A 4,623-nucleotide genomic window follows, 5' to 3' on the forward strand; every position below is an offset into this window, starting at 1 on the left:
ACCATTCTGGGCATTTAAGGCCAGGATGGCACAAGGGGGAAGATTCTGTTTTTCAATGCAATTTTTTTTCAGTTTTCAAAATCTTTTCAAAATCAAATCTTTTTCAAATCAATTTTTCAATCAAAATCTTTTTCAAAATCAATTTCTTTCCTTTTTCAATGATACTTGCTACCAATCAATGATTTGATTCAACATTTCAAGTATGTTGCCTTTTCTGTTGAGAAAGGTTTAATGTTTGAATCACATCTTTTCTTGTTAGCCAAGTTTTTAATTTTCAAAATCAAATCTTTTTAAAAATGTTTTTCAAATCATATCTTCACAATCACATCTTTTTAAAACCAATCATATTTTCTTAACCACATCTTTTTCAAAATAATTTTCAATCAAATCTCTTTGATTTCTAATTTCAAAATCTTTTTCAAAAAAACACTTCACTTCTTTCCCACTTTCATTTTCGAAAATTAAGTAATGCTTTTCAAAAATGTTTTCAAAATCTTTTACTTAATTTTCGAAAATCACTTCCCTTCTTCTCACATCCTTCTATTAATGGACTAACACTATTCCTTAATGCAAAAAAAATTCGAACTCCATCTCCTTTGATAAGTTTGAATTTTCTACTTCTGTCTTCTACTCTTCTTTTCCTCTGACACTTCAAGGAATCTCTATACTGTGACATAGAGGATTCCACATTTTCTTGTTCTCTTCTCTTTCTTATGAGCAGGAGCAAAGACAAAGGCATTCTTGTTGAGGCTGATCCTGAACCTGAAAGGACCTTGAAGAGAAAGCTCAGAGAAGCCAAAGCACAACTCTCTTTAGAGGACTTGACCGAATTCTCCAAAGAAGAAGAACACATGGCAGCCGAAAACAACAATGCCAACAATGCAAGGAAGGTGCTGGGTGACTTTACTGCACCTACTCCCGATTTCTATGGGAGAAGCATCTCTATCCCTGCCATTGGAGCAAACAACTTTGAGCTCAAGCCTCAATTAGTTTCTCTAATGCAACAGAATTGCAAGTTCCATGGACTTCCACTGGAAGATCCTCATCAGTTTTTAGCTGAGTTCTTGCAAATCTGTGACACTGTCAAGACTAATGGGGTTGACCCTGAGGTCTACAGACTTATGCTATTCCCTTTTGCTGTAAGAGACAGAGCTAGGACATGGTTGGACTCTCAACCTAAAGAAAGCCTGGACTCTTGGGAAAAGCTAGTCAATGCCTTCTTGGCAAAGTTCTTTCCACCTCAAAAATTGAGTAAGCTTAGAGTGGAAGTCTAAACCTTCAGGCAGAAGGAAGGAGAATCCCTCTATGAAGCTTGGGAAAGATACAAACAATTAATCAGAAAGTGTCCTTCTGATATGCTTTCTGAATGGAGCATCATAGGTATTTTCTATGATGGTCTCTCTGAACTATCCAAGATGTCTTTGGATAGCTCTGCAGGAGGATCTCTTCATCTGAAGAAGACGCCTACTGAAGCTCAAGAACTGATTGAAATGGTTGCAAATAACCAATTCATGTACACTTCTGACAGAAATCCTGTGAACAATGGGATTAGTCAGAAGAAAGGGGTTCTTGAGATTGACACTCTGAATGCCATATTGGCTCAGAACAAAATATTGACCCAACAAGTCAATATGATTTCTCAAAGTCTGTCTGGAATGCAAAATGCACCAAGCAGTACTAAGGAAGCTTCATCTGAGGAAGAAGCTTATGATCCTGAGAACCCTTCAATGGAAGAGGTGAATTACATGGGAGAACCCTATGGAAACACCTACAATCCTTCATGGAGAAATCATCCAAATCTTTCATGGAAGGATCAACAGAGACCTCAACAAGGTTTCAATAACAATTATGGTGGAAGAAACAGGTTTGGCAATAGCAAGCCTTTTCCATCATCTTCTCAGCAACAGACAGAGAGTTCTAAGCAGAATAACTCTGACTTAGCAACCATGGTCTCTGATCTGATCAAAACCACTCAAAGTTTCATGACTGAAACAAGGTCCTCCATTAGAAATTTGGAAGGACAAGTGGGTCAGCTGAGCAAGAAAATTACTGAACTCCCTCCTAGTACTCTCCCAAGCAATACAGAAGAAAATCCAAAAGGAGAGTGCAAGGCCATCAACATGGCCGAATTTTGGGAGGAAGGAGAGGCAGTGAACGCCACTGAGGAAGACCTCAATGGACGTCCACTGACCTCCAATGAGTTCCCCAATGAGGAACCATGGGAATCTGAGGCTCAACTTACTTCTGCCATTCATGAGCTCTGATGAGTACTCTTCCTCTGAAGAAGATGAGTATGTCACTGAGGAGCAAGTTGCCAAATACCTTGGAGCAATCATGAAGCTAAATGACAAGTTATTTGGAAATGAGACTTGGGAGGATGAACCCCCTTTGCTCACCAAAGAACTGGATGACTTGTCTAGGCAGAAACTGCCTCAAAAGAGACAGGATCCTGGGAAGTTTTCAATACCTTGTACCATAGGCACCATGACCTTCAAGAAGGCCTTGTGTGACTTAGGGTCAAGTGTAAACCTCATGCCTCTCTCTGTAATGGAGAAGTTAGGGATCTCTGAGGTACAAGCTGCAAGAATCTCACTAGAGATGGCAGACAACTCAAGAAAACAAGCCCATGGACTTGTAGAGGATGTTCTGGTTAAAGTTGAAGACCATTACATCCCTACTGATTTCATAGTCCTAGAGACTGGGAAGTGCATGGATGAATCCATCACCCTTGGCAGACCCTTCCTAGCCACTGCAAAAGCTGTGATTGATGTTGATAGAGGAGAGTTGATCATTCAAGTGAATGAAGAATCCCTTATGTTTAAGGCTCAAGGATATCCCTCTATCATCATGGAGAGGAAGCATGAAGAGCTTCTCTCAAATCAGAGACAAACAGAGCCCCCACAGTCAAACTCTAAGTTTGGTGTTGGGAGGCCACAACCAAACTCTAAGTTTGGTGTTGAACCCCCACATTCAAACTCTAAGTTTGGTGTTGGGAGGTTCCAACATAGCTCTAAGCAATTCTGAGGCTCCATGAGAATACTCTGTCAAGCTAATGACATTAAAGAAGCGCTTGTTGGGAGGCAACCCAATGTTTTATAATTAACTATTTTCTTTTGTTATTTTATGTTTTTTGTAGGTTGATGATCATGAGAAGTCACAAAATCAATGAAAAAAGCAAAAACAGAATGAAAAACAGGAAGAAAAACAGCACACCCTGGAGGACGCACCCACTGGCGTTTAAACGCCAGTGAGGTTAGCTGTTGGGCGTTTAACGCCCAGTCTGGCACCATTCTGGGCGTTTAACGCCAGAAAGGGGCACCAGACTGGCGTTAAACGCCAGAAATGGGCAAGAAGCTGGCGTTAAACGCCAGAAATGGGCACCAGCCCGGCGTTTAACACCAGAAATGGCTCAAAACGTGATTTTGAATGCCATATGGTGCAGGGATGACTTTTCCTTGACACCTCAGGATCTGTGGACCCCACAGGATCCCCACCTACCCTACCACTCTCTCTCTTTTCTTCACCCATTCACCAATCACCTCAACACCTCTTCCCCAAAAACCCTTCACCTATCAAATCCCATCTTTCTCTTCACCACTCACATCCATCCCTCATAAAACCCCACCTACCTCACCATTCAAATTCAAACCACTTTCCCACCCAAACCCACCCTCAAATGGCCGAACCTACCCTTCCCCCTCTCCTATATAAACCCATCTTCACTCCTTCATTTTCACACAACATACACACCACTTCTCCCCTTCTTGGCCGAAAACAAAAGCCATTCCCTTTCCCCTCATTTCTTCTTCTTCTACTCTCTTCTTTCTTCTTTTGCTCGAGGACGAGCAAACCTTTTAAGTTTGGTGTGGTAAAAGCACTGCTTTTTGTTTTTCCATAACCATTTATGGCATCCAAGGCCGGAGAAACCTCTAGAAAGAGGAAAGGGAAGGCAAAAGCTTCCACCTCCGAGTCATGGGAGATGGAGAGATTCATCTTAAGGGTGCATCAAGACCACTTCTATGAAGTTGTGGCCTTGAAAAAGGTGATCCCCGAGGTCCCTTTTTCACTCAAAATGGGTGAATATCCGGAGATCCGACATGAGATCCGAAGAAGAGGATGGGAAGTTCTTACCAACCCCATGCAACAAGTCGGAATCTTGATGGTTCAAGAGTTCTATGCCAATGCATGGATCACCAAGAACCATGATCAAAGTGTGAACCCGGATCCAAAAAATTATCTTACTATGGTTCGGGGGAAATACTTGGATTTTAGTCCGGAAAGTGTGAGGGTGGCGTTCAACTTGCCCATGATGCAAGGAGATGAACATCCTTACACTAGAAGGGTCAACTTTGATCAAAGGTTGGACCAAGTCCTCACAGTCATATGTGAAGAGGGCGCCCAATGGAAGAGAGATTCAAGAGGGAAGCCGGTTCAATTGAGAAGGCATGACCTCAAACCCGTGGCTAGAGGATGGTTAGAGTTTATACAACGCTCAATCATTCCCACTAGCAACCGGTCCGAAGTTACCATAGACCGGGCTATCATGATCCATAGCATCATGATTGGAGAAGAAATAGAAGTTCATGAGGTTATAGCCCAAGAACTCTATAAGGTGGCGGAAAA

The 4,623-nt window shown here is 41.9% G+C and overlaps 1 non-coding gene across 1 annotated transcript; it reads right to left on the reverse strand.

The window, feature by feature from the left end:
• Positions 1-1,253: 1,253 nt before the first annotated feature.
• LOC112765983 (small nucleolar RNA R71) lies at positions 1,254-1,361 on the reverse strand. Its single transcript, XR_003184009.1, has one exon. It is a non-coding gene; the product is annotated as a small nucleolar RNA R71 (small nucleolar RNA).
• Between the last annotated feature and the right edge of the window lie 3,262 nt (positions 1,362-4,623).

The sequence above is a fragment of the Arachis hypogaea genome, chromosome 2 (assembly GCF_003086295.3).
Source record: "Arachis hypogaea cultivar Tifrunner chromosome 2, arahy.Tifrunner.gnm2.J5K5, whole genome shotgun sequence".
NCBI classification, from domain to species: domain Eukaryota; kingdom Viridiplantae; phylum Streptophyta; class Magnoliopsida; order Fabales; family Fabaceae; genus Arachis; species Arachis hypogaea.